This window comes from Oryctolagus cuniculus, chromosome 13 (assembly GCF_051225735.1).
Source record: "Oryctolagus cuniculus isolate XC-2025 breed Fujian yellow rabbit chromosome 13, ASM5122573v1, whole genome shotgun sequence".
In the NCBI taxonomy this organism is placed as follows: Eukaryota; Metazoa; Chordata; class Mammalia; order Lagomorpha; family Leporidae; genus Oryctolagus; species Oryctolagus cuniculus.
The window spans coordinates 16,317,801-16,335,896 of record NC_142879.1 but is presented as its reverse complement, the minus strand read 5'-3'; the positions used below and the strand labels follow the sequence as shown (position 1 = coordinate 16,335,896).

At 50.2% G+C, this 18,096-nt stretch overlaps 1 protein-coding gene and 1 long non-coding RNA gene across 10 annotated transcripts in view; one reads left to right on the top strand and one right to left on the bottom strand.

Annotated features, from left to right (window-relative positions):
• Positions 1-12,929, top strand: part of LOC108178227 (uncharacterized) — a 138,320-nt gene extending 125,391 nt beyond the window's left edge. Inside the window, exons 3-5 of the long non-coding RNA XR_011381249.2 lie at positions 3,175-3,381; positions 11,238-11,302; positions 12,632-12,929. This is a non-coding gene — a long non-coding RNA (uncharacterized LOC108178227). The remainder of the gene's footprint in view (positions 1-3,174; positions 3,382-11,237; positions 11,303-12,631) is intronic.
• The window catches only part of NR5A2 (nuclear receptor subfamily 5 group A member 2), a 130,232-nt gene that overhangs the window by 6,603 nt on the left and 105,533 nt on the right, over positions 1-18,096 (bottom strand). The window lies entirely within an intron of this gene.

Below are 18,096 nucleotides of genomic sequence, written 5' to 3'. Positions count from 1 at the left end.
GGTGGTGTTTCTACTGGAGCTGAGACTGTTCATAAGGACCAAAACAACAGAGGAGGTACGTGCCACCGCCCCGGAAGACCTGGGCTACCGCGCGACTCACCTGCACTTAGGGAAAGTAGTTTTCATGAAAATTTCCACATGAGTCAATTGCAAGAGAAATGTAACGTTTCAGCCACTGTCCTCTGTAAACCAAGCTCCCCTCCATGTTTAGATAGGAATGCTACCCTGGGAGTCCTTGCTCACCCACACCAGGACAAGATCAGGACCAACGAAACAGGTGTCCTGCGGTTTTCAGAAATACATGCTCTTGAAATCTGTTTGGTTCCCATAGTAAAGAGCATTGCACCACATCTGTATTTAAAAAAAAAAAAAAATTACGAGTGAGCACACACTCCCACTCACCAGGAGCTGGGAACCCAGTGCAAGTCTCCCATGCGAGGAGCAGGAACTGAGTGCCTGAGCCATCAGTGCCGCCTCCCAGGGTCTGCATGAGCAGGAAGCTGGAACCAGGCATGGACCTTGGAATTGAACCTGATGTGGGGGCTTCTGGTGTCTTAACTGCTATGCCAAATGCCTGCCCCTCCTCTCTGGAGTTTAGCGGGAGACCCCCCTCTCCTCCCCCAGCTGGAAGGACACCAAAATTCCCACCAGCTTTTCTGTGGCGTTTTATGCCAGGTCTCAGAGCCTCCCGCATGGCTGCGCCTTTGAAATTTATATCAGCTTCATTTGAATACAATTTAAAAGCACCCGTTAATGAACTCTATCATTACAGATTCTGAGCTGGAACCTGTATGTAAACAGTCGGAGGCATCCCCAACCGTTCTTTATCCCTTTAAATCTTGATGACTGGGAAGAGGGCTTTGGGCTTCTCCTCCAAGTACCGACCTCGTATCATCTATTCCACTTTATTCACTCAGGGACTAATTACCCACTTTCACATGAAGCAGCATTATGAGGGGCTCACAGTGGGGTGCTCGGGTTTTTCCACCCTTATTGGAAAGTAAACCCTTAGGTCTTCTTGAATACATTACAGGGCGGACTCTGGTCAGACCCGCATCCAGGCGCTCCCTGAAGACGGGGACACTTGTCTCTGCATCCCCGGTGACTGCAGAGGTGGCTGTGCCCCTGCCCTGGCCACACCGACGGGTCCTTAGCTGGGTACAGAGTGGGGGAGCTGGGGGTCGAGGAGGTTCCCGTGGAGCAAGTGGTCTTTCATGCATTTTATCTCTAATTTCCCACAAGTGGCGCAAGAGCAGTAACAATCTCACCTGGACTTAGAAAAGAAACAAAGGCAAGGACTCTGGCCCTGGAGGCTGCTTTTGGTGCCCAGGAGGCCCTCGCCTGGGCTAAGCCAGAGAAGGAGAGAGGAGGAAGAGGTTTCGTCCAAGAAATGCATTTTCAGGACTAAGCCCGAACAGTCTGTGCCAGTAATTTTGTAAGAACTTTTGGAGGTGTGAGCTCAAATAGGTGAGTTCTCAGAACAACAAAGTGCCCTTAAACAAGCGTAGGGGCCCCGGCGCAGGGTCAGGCCCTGGCTGCTCCACTTCTGATCCGGCTCTCTGCGAATGTGCTGGGGAAAGCAGTGGAGGCTTGGGCCCCTGCCAGTCACGTGGGAGACCCAATGGCTGCTGGCTTTAGACCGGCCCAGCTCCGGGCCTTGTGGATATTTAGGGAGTGAACCAGTGGATGAAGATTTCTCTCTGCCTTTCAAATAAATCTTAATTTTCTTTTAAAGACTCAGAGACATTGAACAGCTTTCCCAAAATCTCAAAGTTACTAAGACTGAGGGAAGCAGGAGGAACCAACACTTAATAAGCACCAATCAATGTGCAAAGTATTTTTTTTCATGCATTTTCTCTATTGAGTCTTATGTTCTCTTTTTTTTTTTTTTTTTTTTTTTTTGACAGGCAGGGTGGACAGTGAGAGAGAGAGACAGAGAAAGGTCTTTCTTTTGCCATTGGTTCACCCTCCAATGGCCGCTGTGGCCGGTGCACCGCGCTGATCTGAAGCCAGGAGCCAGGTACTTCTCTTGGTCTCCCATGGGGTGCAGGGCCCAAGCACTTGGGCCATCCTCCACTGCACTCCCTGGCCGCAACAGAGAACTGGCCTGGAAGAGGGGCAACCAGGACAGAATCTGGCGCCCCGACCGGGACTAGAACCCGGTGTGCCGGCGCCACAAGGTGGAAGATTAGCCTAGTGAGCCGCGGTGCCGGCCATGTTGTCTCTTACGGGGAAGGTATTATCATTCCCATTTTCCTGATGAAAAAACTGACTCTTACGGGGGTGGATGAACTTGTCTGGGATCTCAGCGCTAGTAAGCAGCGGATCCTGAAATTCTGAGCAGGTCTCTTTCTGCAGTCGCTAACTCCTCCTCGCCCACTGGACGGCAGACTGCCCTGGGTCATGACCCAGCGGGACTCTTGGAATCCAGCTCCTGGACCTTTCATGGTCCTGTGTCACAGCCTGCAGGAGACTGTCACCCGCTGGAGCAGGGACCAGGACGTGCTGGCTGATGGCACAGGCCAGTTTCTAAAGGGCTCAGATAAGGTGAATGGATTTGGGAGACTGAATGAGATGATGCGTGGCATGTGCTGATGGACAGACACCGAGACGTTCCTCGTTCATCGACTCCATCCTTGTGTGAACACGATGGAGGGCCCTCGCACAAACTGAAGTGGCTATGACATAAGGGCATCAGCGGGTGGCATCATCTTACTATGGCCCGGCATTAACGGCAACACCTGTACTACGATGCTTCTCCAGGCAGGTAATGCACCTTGACCTTGGGGGATGCACCTGTGGCATTTACGCTGTTCAACAGCAGTCATGACACAGCGTCATGTCTCAGGGGCCCTACACGGGGACTTCTCTGGGTGATGCCCACGCACAGCAGTGCCAGGGATAAGCATTCCTCCATATTTTCCTTCTTTATATGCAGGGTTTAGAAGAAAGGGCCCTGTTGACCAACCAAGGGAGTTTGAAAGCCACTTGTCACTAAGGTACAACACCGATGTCCACACGGAAGGAGCAGTGGTCACCACGCCCTCCGAGCCTCATTCTTTCCATCTGCAATATGGGCAAATGACCTCTTCCTGGGACCACTAAGAAGCCAAATGGCACTTTCCCTAGGGGTGTGCTTACTCACAAGGCATTCTTTCTCTTCTAATTTTACAGAGCAAACCGGAGATCCGGTTTCCATGCACAGACGCAAAGTGATTTCCCTCAAGCAGCAATCTGATCATTTCCCCTGCCATGGGGGTTTGCAGCCAAACCAGAATCTCCGATGTTGAAGTTCCCCCCAGCTAACGGAAGGCCGACAGAACCCACGAAAGGTTATCACTCGCTCAGTCGCAAAGAACACTCAAGGACGCGTGACCAGTGGTAAGCTCTCAGATAAAGGACTTCCATACTTTTGAGGCAGAATTTCCCCAAGACAGACACAGCCGTGCACAAAGTGCTGCTCCACCAGCACCCCCTGCCCGGCTTCAGCCACGTCCCCCTCAGTGACCTGTCCAGTGCTCAAGAGGAGCAGGGCTCCCACCAGGAAGAACATTCCTCTCGAACCCAGTGCCGTGATTTCTGGTCCGAGCTCAGTCCCTGTCTGTCTCGGGGGCGGCAGCCTCAAGTTTCTGCAGGTGCTGCGTGGACAGGACTTCTCCGAGCCCACCCACTCCCTACCGTCCTACAGCTGTGCGATCGCGAGTCCAAGTCTTCAAAACGAGACCTGGGTCCGTGTTACCACCACCACCAATACACCTGCGTTTCCCCTCATTCAGCCAGCACTTGTTTTTGTTTTTGTTTTTAAACCTGTCTGGATGTTATTTCAATTCTCCCGGAACGGCGCTGAGCCCACAGCCGGGGCGTGCCACAGTGTGCCACGGGAGAGTGGCAACTGAAGTCACATCCACGCAGGAAGCTCCCTCTTCTACAGGGGACGGCGTAGCTTTTGCACGCACAAAGGTATAGCTTGCAGAGCTTCCCAAACTGGCTCACCTGTGCCATGCCACATCGCCACATCGGGCGTCTGCTCCATGAGAATGAATGACATCACCTGAGTATTTTGAATGAAAGAACATTCCACGCCTTAATGTGCATGTCCTTAATAGAGCTCAGATTCCCAAATCTTTGCCTCCCTTGCCCCAGTCTATACACACTCGTCCTTCTTGCTGCTACTTCAATACCCCACCCTTGTTGCTGCCTCAGGACCTTTTCACATGCTGTTTTCCCATTCTGGAAGCTGCTTCTGCTGCTTCTACGTAGGATTCACTTCCTCACTTCACTGCGTCCTCTTTTCAAATAACTCTTTACCGATCACTCTTTCCTAAAAGATTCTGCTTCTCTCCCTGTCCCCTTTCCATGCCTTGTATTCAATTAATATTTTCTTTAAAAAAATACATGTAACATATCAGAGATATTGGGGTGTTCATGTCCATGGCCATTCACAACAGTCAAAAGGTGGAAGCAACCTCAATGTCCACTGATGGATACACGGAAAAGCCAACTGCTGTATGCACACAGGGAATACTATCCTGCCTTAAAAGGTGGGCTATCCTAGGGCAGGTGCTATGACTCAGCGGGTTAACCTGCCACCTACAGCGCTGGCAGACCACACAGGCACTGATTTGAGTTGTGGCTGCTTCACTTCTGATCCAGCTCCCTGATAATGGTGCCTGGGAAAGCAGCAGCAGTTGACCAAGTGCTTGGGCCCCTGCACCCACGTGGGAGACCCAGAAGAGGCTCCTGGCTTCACACAGGCCCCGCTCTGGCCATTGTGGCTATTTGGGTAGTGAACCAGCAGATGGCAGATCTTTCTAACTCTGCCTTTCAAATAAATAAATAAATAAATAAATAAAATAAAAAAAAGGGAGGGGGAAGGAGGACTATCATGACACCTGCTACCATAGACAAAACTTGAGGATGTGATACTGAGTGAAATAAACCAACACAAAAGACAACCACTGTTCAAGTCCACTTACACGTGATGCATACACTTGTCCACTTCCACCAAGTGGAATGGTGGGTGGGGTGGTTGTTTAACGGGAAAGTTTGTTTTGCAAGAAGAGAAGAGTTTGAAAACTCTTTAAAAATGATTAAGGTGAACATTTATGTCTACAAAGAAGCCTACACGTGGACATTTATAGCTATATTAATAATTACCAAAAACCTGGAAGTAACCAAGCTGTTTGGACAAGTAAATTGCAGTCCACCCAGACACTGAAATATTATTTAACACTGAAACGAGCTATGAAGAGCTTGAAAAGGCTACCTCCTGTATGATCTCAACTGTAACAAATAGCAAATACTGGTGTGGGGTCTGTAAAACAGAGACAGTGTGGCAGCTGGGAGTAGATGGGACTTCTACCTTTCCACTCAGTTTTGCTGTGAACCTAAAATATGACTCTTAAAGTTGCTCGAGCCAGCGCCATGGCACAGAAGGTTAAGCCTCTATTTGTAGTGCCGGCATCCCATATGAGCCCCAGTTCGAGTCCCGGCTGCTCCACTTCCAATCCAGCTCCCTGCTAATTCGTCTGGGAAAGCAGCGGAGTATGGTCCCAGAGCTTGGATCTTAACACCCATGTGTGAGACCCAGATGAAGCTCCTGGCTTCTACCAGGCCCAGCCTGGGCCACTGCTGCCATTTGGGGAGTGAACTAGCAGATGGAAGATCTCTCTCTCCTTCTCTGTATATTTGCCTTTCAAATAAGTAAATAAATAAATCTTAAAATAGACTATTAGCTAAGATTTTAAATCCAGGGTAAAAAGGTTCAGATTTACAAGTTTTATATTGTGTATTCTACCACAATTATCAGTTTTTAAGATATACATGTAAGTTGCAAACCATACTACAATGCACGCCTGTGAATCCATCATGTGTCTGAAAACCCGGATCACCAGCACCCCCAGGCTACCGGAATGAATTCTTTGTTTCTCCCGCCCTTGGACCCCTATCTAGAAACTCCTTCTCGTGTTTGTGACTGACCTCACGTTATCCACAGGAGGGCACCCCGAAAGACCGGGGCTGAGAACAGACACTTGGCCTCACTGGATATGAGGCCCACATCCCACAGCAAACTGCCCAGGTTCGACTCCGGCTTTCTGCTCAGACAGACCGTGGGAGGCGGCATTGACGACCCAAGTATTTGTGTTCCTGCCACCCACATGGGACATGTGGCTCAAGTTTCTGGGTCCCACTTTGGCCTGGCCCAGCCCTGGCTGATGCATCCATCTGGGGAGTAAAGCGCCAGAGGCAAGCTCTCTCAAACCAATCAGTAGACCTCAAGAAAAAGATCAGTTGACTTTGGCAAAAGACAAGTTTGAAAATGAAAGCCGGAGAGGCAGAGGCTTGGTCTGATTGGCTGCTGGGTCCCGAGCCTTACCTGTGCTCTCGGAAGACACTCCCCAGTGGATACGCAGACCATTTCTGATGCCCTCAACCTGTTTTTTTCTGCCTCTCGCATGCCGCTACCCTTCCACACCAAATTCAGGGCAGGCTATTTTTGTGTCACATAGAATTGGTTAGGTTAATGACATCAACCAAGAAGCACAAATAGCACTGTGTGTGTGCCGTGCTGTCCCAGAACAGGGAGTCACACGGGCGTTCTTGCCGGGTGCGCCGACCGGACGGAGCGCCAAGCTTGCCTGATTTTCTAGAATCCCAGGGACTGTCCTGGGACAGAGCACCCCACTCTACTACGTGCACCCCTGTCCCTGGCATGCTCAGTGCCTGTGCCCTAGGCTGCAGGTGGCACCTGCTGCTTCCCGGACGTCGTCTCCCTGGCTGGTCAGGGAGCATCTCAAAGGCACAGTGTCTACAACTTCGTTCTGTCTCTGCAGTTCTCGAAACCCGCTCCTCCGCCTCCCATTCTTCCTGAAACAACGATTGGACCAAAATCCCGAGATCCCCCAGGAAGGCGCTCAAGCCCCAGAGCTGTGGCCATCACCTCGCCCCCGTGTCCCGTGTGTCTCTAGCCCTGTCCCCCGTCTGTCCGTCTGTACAGCCTGTCTCTGCCCTCTCCCCGGTGTCTCTCCCCTTCTGTGGCCTGCCTCGCACAGGCCCCTCCCTCGCCCCTTCTTTTCCTGTCTGTGGCTGCCAGGTGGTGGTGACATCTCGACTCTCCCTTACTCAATGCCATCACCACCCCGACTCGCCGCTATGGCTCCTGCAACCTCCTCCCTGCTCTCAGGTCCCCCAGCCCTGCCCCCTCCAACACAGGCTCCTCCCGGCGGCCAGGAGCAATGCTTTACAGGGGGGGCCGGTTATGCCCTGCACCACCCTCTGTTTGAAAGCCTCGATGGCTCTCCAATGCCCCACCCACCGTTGACACTCAGTGCCTTGGCATTGCTGCTCTCTGCAGGAGACTTTGTCCCATTCATCTTTATTTGGCAAACGTCTAACCCCCGGGGCCCTGCACAGACACCACTTCCCACAGAGCTCCCCAGGGCCCTTGTCTGGGGAGAAGTACACGGGGACTTAACTCAATCCTGAGGCTACAGTCGGGTGCACCTGCTCACTGCTACCCTCCCTAGGCCTGCACAGGTCCCAGAGTGGGAACATGTTCTGTGCACCAGTCTGCCCCCTTGCTTGTGTCTGCAGGAGCTACCACACACTTGCACTTGCCTCTTGTCAAGTTCTTTTGCCCCTCCCCTGCAAGGCTGCAGCATCTTGGAGGGCAGAGCCCTGCCTAGTGGTTCTTATTTTCCATGTCATTTCCCAGGCAGCACAAGGAGAGTCTCTCTCTCTCTCTCTCACTCACACACACCGTGCATGTACCGTTGGGCGTGTGAATTTGCATCAGCGCCCATACTTCTAGGTATTCGACTCTGCAGCGGCTTGAAAGTCTCTCACCTTATTAAAGTCACAGTTTAAAACATAATACATCAGATCGCCTAAAAATTTACCTCCAGCAAAAGTGTACTTTGATAAGAAGTGGAAGAAGTGGAATTCAAATAATGGGAGAAGAGCGAGCGTTTGGCTGATGCCGGAAGTGGTGATCTCAGCGCCTTTTGAATCCGAGTCCCTCCAGGAAACACATTTTGGGGCTGTGGCCCGGATTAGGGGCGGGGTCAGCTGACACACAGCAGTGCCATTTTCCCTTTAGGCCACAAATTTGCAATTTGTTTTTCAGAATTCACAGGGATAAACCACGGGAGGAGGGAAGCCTGCATGGGTTCTAAGACCATGAAACAGATTGTGTGTTCTATCAACCCTCTACCTATGAAAGGACAGAGAAAACAACCATAAAATGCATGGAAAATGAAAAGTACAAACAGGCTCTGTGGCTGGAAATCAACCAAACATCTTGAGCCAGGAAGCAGCATTTAAAGGTATGAGACAGTGGCAATTTCCTGGTCTGTCCATAAACTTCCAATAAAAGTCTGTGTAAAACAGAAGAACAGGGCCAAGTGCACACAGTGTTTGATAAAATAGGTGGCCTGGAGCAGTCCAAGCACAGGACCCAGGACTGCGGCTGCCTGGGCAGGTGCAGAGAGCCACAGTCACAAAGTCCAGCTGTCCCCACGGCACACGGAGCTGCTGCACCGTGAAAAGCAGCCCTCCCCTCCCTGGAGAAAAGCTCTTCCCTCCATTCTCCCGGTCACGGCCCCGCCATGCGTCGGCACTGGATTTCTATCCGGGAACTTTTGTGGCTTTGGCAAAGTTTTCTTATCCTCTTGGAATAAGATATGAGGTGGGGTTTGTTCAGGTGGTGAGTCAAGACCATGAATAAACCAACGTTATCATATGAAAGAGAATTAAACAAGCAGATCCAAGTGGGGATATATTAAGGCAAATTTAAGCTGCAGTTGTTGAATTTAGCCTGTACTAGATGTCTGCTTTGCCTCGGGATAAATGCAGCATTCCAGCTAATCGAATGAGGAGAACCGCCTCGGGTCTGATCAAATTTACAAGAGCGCACCAGAGAGCAGTTCTTGTTAGAAATATTAGCTTAAAGGCATTCTTATCGTGGTTGGGATGAAGACTGTATTTGCATTTAATTATTTGATTTCAAACTTTTATGAACTTGGATCAAATATTAGCCCAGCCAATTAAAATATTATTTTGCGTGCGTGTGGCTGAGGGCCCCATTCAGCTCTGGGCGGGCTCCGCCAGCACTGCCGACTTTGGGAGAGCCTCCTTCTAAGGCAGAAGAAGGTAATACTTGAGAATATAATGTGCACTTGGCAGACGAGGTACTAGTTCAGAACAGACGGCGGACTCGGACCGTGGCTCCACATTCCAGCTTGAGTCTGGAAGACAAAAGATGCGGCCTTCTAGGTCCTTCTACCCCAACAATCGATACTCCTCCATAATGCAGCATTTAAAGAAATCTCTCCTTGCCAACTAGCCACGGCAGTCCGGGGGCCCCACACAGCTGGGCTGCTAGGAGCAGCTCCCCATTGGCAGGCTTGGGTCCCACACAAGGCTGCTCAGAGCAGCCTTTTCTGTCCTGTGGGTCTCCGGGGACCGCAAGGGAGCGCAGCCTCGGCTGGACGTGGCCATGGACGTGGATGAGCAGGGAAGGGGACGCCACGGGGAACCGCAGCATCCGGGAACCTCAAGAGCAGCCCCAGTACTCTTTCAAAGCAGAAACACTGAGTAAAGGCGCCACTCGGATGGCTCACATCTCACACCTGTGGACTGGGCGGGACACTTAGCAAACGTTCGTTCGCTTGCCCCTGGCACCAAGGCTAAGACACGGGAGGACTGTGTGGTGCCAGAAACAGCCAGCTGCGGGCTCCAAGGTCCTGCTGCCCTGTCGTCCCACTCCTCTTGTACGGGGCGGGATGTGGGGGGGCAGTGGAAGGGGATCCTGGCTCTGCAGAGGAGCAGACCCAGGGACACAGGGAACGCCCAGAGCACCAGTGCCTTCCTGGGCCTCAGCTCTCACGTGGCTCACTTTATCCATCAAGGGAGCCAAGACCTGAGTGTATCTGTTGTTTGAAAGAATACAAATCATGCTACAAGAATGAAATAAATCAAAGGTCCCAGAATGGAACAAGCCAATGGCCAAATCACTGTAAGAATGCACCCCAGGACAGCGGCTTTGCCTTCCAAGCAGCAAGAAGTAAAAACATGGAAAATGGCACCACTGTGGTCTGTGGGAGTGTGGATGGTTCACTGATTAAGACTTAGCAACTTAAAAGAAGAGTTTAAGATTTATTTATTTGAATGGGAGAGAGAGAGAGAGGGAGAGAGGGGGGAGGGGGAGGGGAGGGGGAGGGAGGGGGAGGGAGGGAGAGGGAGGGAGAGGGAGAGGGAGATGGCAGCAGTAGCTGGAGCTTGGCCAGCTGAAGCCAGGAGCCACCTTGGTGGCAGGAATTCAGGCTTCAGGCTTCAGCTGCTGCTTCGCAGGCACATTGTCAGGGAGCTGGACTGGAAGCAGAGCAGCCAGAACTGGAACTGCCGCTCCAGTAGGGGTGGGGCGCAGGCATCTCCAGCCGAGGCTCACCCCACTAACACTAACGGCCCCACAACACTTGCCCCTCTATGCTCCTTAGACACTGTATTTAGGTCTTTATAAATTCATTGTCATCTACTCTTCAAATTTATTTGCTTAAAGTTGCCCATGTTTTCATAATCATTTTCCATTTTATTTGAAAGACAGGAGACCAGAGATCTTCCTTCCACTGGGTCACTGCCCAACAGGCAGGGCTGGGCCAGGTTGAGGAGAGAATCCCAGAACTCAGCCTGGGTCTCCTGCATAGGTGGCAGGGGCTCAGGTCCTTAAGCCACTGCTGCTGCCTCGCAGCAGGAAGATGGAGTCAGAGTGTAGCTGGGCCCAAGCCAGGCACTGATGTGGGACACGGATGCTCCAAGGAGAACCCTAACAGCTGTACTGAGCCTGCTCCATTACTTTTAAAGGAACTTAAAGGATGTCTGTGTGTGTGTGGCTCAGATGATTTAAGTCCTGAGAAATAATTCTATTTAAACCCAGCAACAGAATCAAATTCGGGGAACTAAGATTATTATTAATGTGTTGCCTTTTTTAAAATTCAATTTTTCAATGCTGAAGGCCTTCATAGAGCTATTTAATAAAATGTAGGTTTATTGTGAACTACGATTTCTGAGAATATATTGACTTGGTTTTTTTGAACCTTTATCAAAGTGCATTCATCGTTTTGAAATTAATTTAGATTTTACTTAGAACATTGAATGTTCCAAAAAAGAGGCATATTCTATAATTGTAAACAACTACTCTCATCTACTTTTATCCCATTTCCCCCCAATACTTCTGGCAGATCTGAGGTTATTCTTCCTGAGAAGGAGGTGCCCAGCAGATTAATGAAAGAATTGGAAGAACCAGGTATTTTAATGCTGGAATTGAAGCTCTCAACCCTTTGGATGTACCCCTCTGTGCTAACGACATTCCATTGGACAAAGTATTGGGTTGAGGGCCCTCAAGTTGCATGTAAATATGTAAAAAATTGTCTTGCTGCCAAATTGAAATGCTATGAATTACTAAAGTTTATTCCACCCTGTATGTTCTGGTTCCATTTGTTCCAAAGAGCGACGTGTCACCATCGGTAAAACTCTTCCAACTTTATATGAGAACTCGTATTCCTTGAGAGCTGTTGTTACATACACCCGTTCTAAATAGTCAAGGTTTTATTAGTTTGCAGAGTTAAAATAAAGCTACTCTTTAAGAGCTAGATACACTTGTTCCTTATTACATCATTTCCCTTGGCTTATTAAAGTTCTGCTCAGTAAGATCAGAGGTCGAACTGAAGGGGGGGGGGGAGGTAAATCATTTAGTGAACTAGAACTTTCTGGAATCACCTGGTCTGAAAGAGAGGGTCGCCGACCAAGATCATGGAAGCCAAACACTTATCAATGTTTTTAGATACTATCGAAACTATTCGTTCATCCAGTTGCACATGCATACATATTTGTAAAGGAAAGACAGAAATCCCTGTTACCAACTTCTTTCACGTTTGTGTAAACACGTTACGTTAGTCTAAGAACTTAATGGGCTTGGAACATTTTGCAAAGGAAACCGTCCTTTTTATTTCTTAGTGGAGATGTGGATTCTGCCGGACTGTGACAGTAAATACTTTCTATTTGATCATATTGGTTTTACGCGTGCTGTGCTCGGTTTTAAGTCCTAAGCAGGAAAGTGGGAAGGTGTGGTCACTACAGCTTTCCAGAGCCAGGTTTTATTAAGTGTGGGAGAACGTTTATGTTCCTGTACAGTTTTACTGCAGTCAGTTCTTGGTTATCCAGGAGAGCTACTGACACCTGCACTCTTCCACACGTGATTTTAAATTGCAAACACTGCACTGGCCACGGGAGCTTGAAATCAGCAAGCTGCTCCACCACTGTTTCCTCATCAAAACATTATTTATTTGAAACACACACACACACACACACACACCCAGCTGCTGGTTCACTCCTCAAATACCCATGACAGCCAGGGCTGGGTCTGGCCAAAGCCAGGAGCCAGGAGCTCAATCCAGGTCTCCTGTGTGAGTGGGAGGGATCCAACCACTTGAGTGATTGTCCACTGCCTCCCTGGTGCACCTTAGCAGGAAGCTGGAGTCAGACCCTGAGCTGCAACTCAAACCCACAGACTCCCGGAGACACGGGCACCTTAACACTGACCCAAATGCACACCTCTTCTTCATCTTTTAAACAGATCTCCATGGTAACGACTGCGTGGTAGGACAGCACCTGGCCCTGCAAGTGCTGTCAGCTGCTTCATGGACGTCACTGAACAAGCAGTGAGGTCCACAGGCTGCCATTCTACAGGCGAGTTCAGTGCCTGCTCTTCCAAGACACCTGGAAAAAAGAATCCATCCCCGGAGCTGCTCCACTGGGCTCTGGGAGGGTGCAGGTCCCCTAGGGACCCCCACTGCTCAGGGCTCCTCTCCTCGGCCCCCCACGGCAGCCCTTCCTGGTACCTGCGCTGTGGACCCACTGCCATCCCATGGGGCCAGATGCACTTCACACGAGCCCTGTGGTGGCTCAGCAGACGCAGCCACATCAAGGTGGAGGGCAGCCCCGGACACTGAGAGTTCTCGGCTGGAGGAGGAGGGAAGCTCTCCTCCTGTGATGCAGAGCGCTGGAAGAACTGTCCAGACTTGAGGTGTGGGAGGCCTGTGATTCAGCACGGACCTTCAGGCTCCCCCAAGAGAGAAAGCTCAGGGCTGAGCTCTGAGAAGCGGTGAGAGATGGTACCCTCACTGCTTAGAGTCCAATGCACTTGGTAACATCGATAGTTACTCCCACTTATGCAGTGGTGATGGCAGAGCTGGGAGGAGAGCCCAGGCCTGCTCTCTGAGCCTTGGTCCCTGGGAGCAGAGTTCCGGGTGGCAGTGGAGGGGAGGGGGAGTTTCCCCCCACCCCTGGCACTTTCCTTCACCCTCCTGAAGTTCTGTGGAATCTTGGTCCTGGAGTGGTGGACATGGATATCCCTAACGCCCCGTTCACAGCAGACTGGCAGGAAACAAAGCAGCTTTTGAAACTTTTCTAGGCCGGCGCCGCGGCTCACTAGGCTAATCCTCTGCCTTGCGGCGCTGGCACCCTGGGTTCTAGTCCCGGTCCGGGCGCCAGATTCTGTCCCGGTTGCCCCTCTTCCAGGCCAGCTCTCTGCTGCGGCCAGGGAGTGCAGTGGAGGATGGCCCAAGTCCTTGGGCCCTGCACCCCATGGGAGACCAGGATAAGTACCTGGCTCCTGCCATCGGATCAGCGCGGTGCGCCGGCTGCAGCGTGCCGGCGGCAGCCATTGGAGGGTGAACCAACGGCAAAGGAAGACCTTTCTCTCTGTCTCTCTCTCTCACTGTCCACTCTGCCTGTCAAAAAAGAGAGAGAGAAAAGAAAAAGAAAAAGAAACTTTTCTAGGAGCTTCCAACCCTGGGGTTCATCCCAGAGCAGGGGAACGTGAGTGGGGCAGCCGTCAATGTGGCCTGGGTGTCAGTGTGCACAGAGAGCAGTTCCTGGCCACGCGTCCATCAGCCATCGTCTCTCACGAGACCCTTCCTACATGTTTCGCTGAAGCTCCCATAATGCCTTCAGCGGTCAGCTTCTCTGTCTTCAGGCGGTGGGCAGCAGAGGCGAGGGCCACCTCCAACTCTTGCGTGTCACCTGCAGGGCTCTGTGGGGACCGGGGAGGACCGGCACCTGTCGCTGTCCACTGAGCCCCTGCACAGTCACAAGTTCCCTCCTCTGCTCGTTCCTGGCCTGGGGACAGTCAAGGGAGGCGGCGTGGCCTCTGCCTTAGTGCAGACCTCTCCCTTCCCAAGTGTGCCACGGGTAAGCCTGGTGACCAGCGAGCAGGAAGTCACTGTAGGAAATAACACCACTGTGGAGGCTGGACACAAGGCTCTCCCACCCTGCGGGACGCAGGCCAGCCCCAGGATCAACTAAACCTGTGCGCAGGGGATGTGCCCTGAGCTGAACCAAAAGAAGACAAGGCGCCCCTGGGATGGAGAGCCACTTGCGGATTCAATGCCGAATTTGTGAGACACACAAGCACATCTCAGATTATTTTCTTAGGGAATTCACGTAAACAGTGTGCCGAAATTTAACAGCTCAACCAGATCACAGAGAAACACTTATGCCAGAGGAATCATTTCTCTTTGACATATAAACATTGTTTAATTTTTCTTCATTAGGAAGAAGACTTGGATCTTACATGTTTAGGCAGTGGGATAATTACAATCAACTACCTTTGCTTCAGTGGATGTCTGACTTTCTAACCTGCCTTCCTTCTTTCTTTTTCTGTAATGATTGCCTCTTTGTGCATTCTGATTCCCTGCTTAAAATGCAAATCTCTCACTGGGTCTCTTTGCAAAATCTACGGCATCTACTACAACGTATAGGCATCCGACTAGCAAACTCTGGCAGGGAGCCACCTGAGCGGATGGCAAATTTGCTGTCACTCTGGATTTCCCCATTAATTTGACCCTACAGGGCTTGGGCCGGCTGCCTTGGAAAGCCCCTGCTGTGCATAATATCCTGCTCTGGGGTTTCCTTCCGGAGTGGGCATGCTCTGCAGTGCACCAGTGCACTGCACCCTCTCAGATGGAACATTCTCCCGGGTGTCGCAGGGTGGGAGCAACAGCTTACTAGGGTTCAGTATGCCATGGGAGGATTTCTTTTTAGCTGTGCAAGAAAAAGTATGTGGGAAGAATGTACTCTTAATAAGAACAGGAGGGAAGTGTTAGCTGAGTTCACAGAGATTCTATGATGTTCCAAATGATATTCCATTCTAGCAGGGACTCCGATTACAGGTAGGAAACCACACGTAAACTAGCTCTTAAAGAAAGTCCTACTATATGCAAATAACATGCAAAAAACATGCAAAACTCCAACTAGGAAAGTGGCAAAAGAAAGCACCAATCTAATGAAGATGAACATGCTAGGAGTTGTTTGTTCAGTTTGAAGTGTCAGAGACTCTGACAAAGGAAAAGGTTAACTTGGCGGCAGACACTATCACCCGGGCAGCTCCCCAGGTGGCGCTACAGCTGACAGCCTGGTGCTAGTGTCTCAGCGTCCCCCATGTGACCAGCACGAGCTACCTGATCTCGTCACAATCCATGTGGAGCAAGCCTTTCAGGAAATCAAACACTCAACGAAGTGCCCACGGCGGAAGGCGGTTCCTCCCGTTGCAAGAACGTCAAAGGGAAATCTGAAATTCTCACGTCATTTCTGCTTTGCATAGAACCATGGATGGAAGGATGAAACAGAAGTTGAGAAAACTGGGAAAGAAAATGGCATATGCAAAAAGTTCGCCTTTGGAAATAGTCTTCTTTTCCCTCCAAAACCAAACACAAAGAAACGAAACTGCCTGTGGACTCCATCAGTCTGCTGAAGGGGTGGTCTGGGGAGTGAGATGGGTCTCTTGTAACTTCCGTGTGTGTGTATGTGCGTGTGTGTGTGTGTTTGGTGTTTTGGTGAAAAATTCCAAAATTTTTTAAGTTCCATAAGATTCTTTATAGGAACATAAAAATGATCAAGACACAGGTTTCTGCCTACTTGCTGTATACATAATCTCCAAGATAAAAAGGTCACTGGGGTTTGGATTAGAATAATACCAGTGACATATGAAAACGGTTTATGGAGAGCATTACAAACAAAGTGCTGGACTAACCACATATATGTCTATTTTTATATTACATATATATTATATATGTTATATATATATACCTGATTATATTTCCTGCACCTGTTCAGGGGTGGGAATTCCATAGGATTTTGATTTCTCGTGGTCCACATTCTGGACTGGTTAGGACTGGCTTTGGAAATCTACTCCTCATGTTACTCAAATTGGTGCTGAAACGCTAGACAACTTCTGAGGCCTTGACATTCCCCTAGACTATCAGCAAATAAGTTTTTTCTCAGCATTCTTGATTTACATGCACTAATTGGTAGCTAATGTGCTCCCAAAGGCAAAAAAAGGTATTTGTTGCTTTAAAATCCTGCCTCTTTCTTTTGCCAACATGTGATCGGAAAGAGAATGAAGCTGCACAGATGGATGTCTGGGGCTCCTCAATCTTGTTAGGGCCGGGCCAGTGTGACCTCACCTTCACGCGCTGCGAGGCTCCTCGCTGCTCGCCTGGGTGTTGGGCACGTTATCGCACCATTACAGAGGCAGCCTAGCACACATTAACCCACCACGTGCTCCCACAGCCCAGATGACCTCGGGAAGACACCTGCTGGGGCTGGCATCGTGGCACAGTCTGCTATGCTGCCCACACAAGCACACGTATCAGCTGCTCCACTTCTCATCCAGCTCCCTAGTGCACCTGGGAAAGCAGAAGACGGCCCAAGCCCCCGTGCCCCTGCCACCCACGTGGGAGCCCAGGATGGAGCTGCAGGCTCCCAGCTTTGGCCTGGCTCAGCCCTGGCTGTTGCATCATCTGGGGAGTGAACCAGCAGACGGAAGATCTCTCTCCTGTGTATCTCTCCTGTTCTCTCTGTAACTCTGCCTTTCAAATAAGCAAATCGTTTTTTCTTTTTTTAAATTGCTGAGCAGAACACATGGGAATTTCACCTTTATACTCATGTTAAAAATGCTGCTTTCATTTTGCAAAGTGAGGATGCTCCCTGTCCACGTCCTTCGAGGGCTGTTCCCGGGGTTTTATGTGTCCACATGCGAGATGACAGTGTTTAGAAAATTCCCGAGAGGTGATTTTTCTACCTCGGCGCGGAAGAACACAGCGGGGGGCTGTGCCCTTGCCCTGGTGAGCATCTAACAAGGTGCGCCCCAGCAGCACGGGGCTCTTTATTTGATGTACACAGTAATGAAAGCTCCATATTGATTTTTCTGTAGCTGCTTGTAACTATTATAGTTGATACATCAATAGAAAAGGAAAGCACAATGTTTCATGGGAGGCAGAAAATCAGAGAAGACTTGATGCTCCGACAGTAAATCATGGCATAATCTTAAGAATTGATAGATGATCCCTGCTAACGTGAAACCCGCAGCTTTCTCTAAAAAGACTGTCCTATAATCGCCCAATACGTCCTAGCAGACTGCACACTGTGTGCTAGAGGACAGGGGACAATGTTTTATCTCTCGCCACGGCTTTGTTTTCTTCCGGGGAAGTGACTGTGGACAGTTCAGCGGGATGGCTCGCGGTTGGGGAACCAATTTATTTGCCCCCCTTTCCAAAGCTGACATAGTACAGACTCAAAGTCCAGGACATTTCTACTCTACACTAAAACCACAGGGAGAAAAAAAAAACAAAAGAATGAGCTACCATTAATTCTAATTCCCAAGTGCCAGGAACGAAACCAAGAATCCTTGTAGAATTTGGGAGCTGCTAGTGAGAGAATCTTGAGAGATTGGGTCGGAAGAGGTAACTGGGTTTCTAATTTCCAAACAGGTGTGAGAGGAATCAGGGTTGTGGTGCAGTGCATAAAACCATGTGTTCCACACCTGGGGAAGTAGCAGAAAATGGACCAAGTGCTTGGGCCCCTGCATCTACGTGGGAGACCCAGATGGAGTTCCAGGCTCCTGGCTTCAGCCTGGCCAAACCCCGGCTATTGCAGCCATCTGGGGAGTGAACCAGCAGATGGAAGATTCTCTCTAACTCTGATGTTCAAATAAATAAATAAATCTTTAAAAGGGAACAAGAGTCCTGTGACCCAGGGATG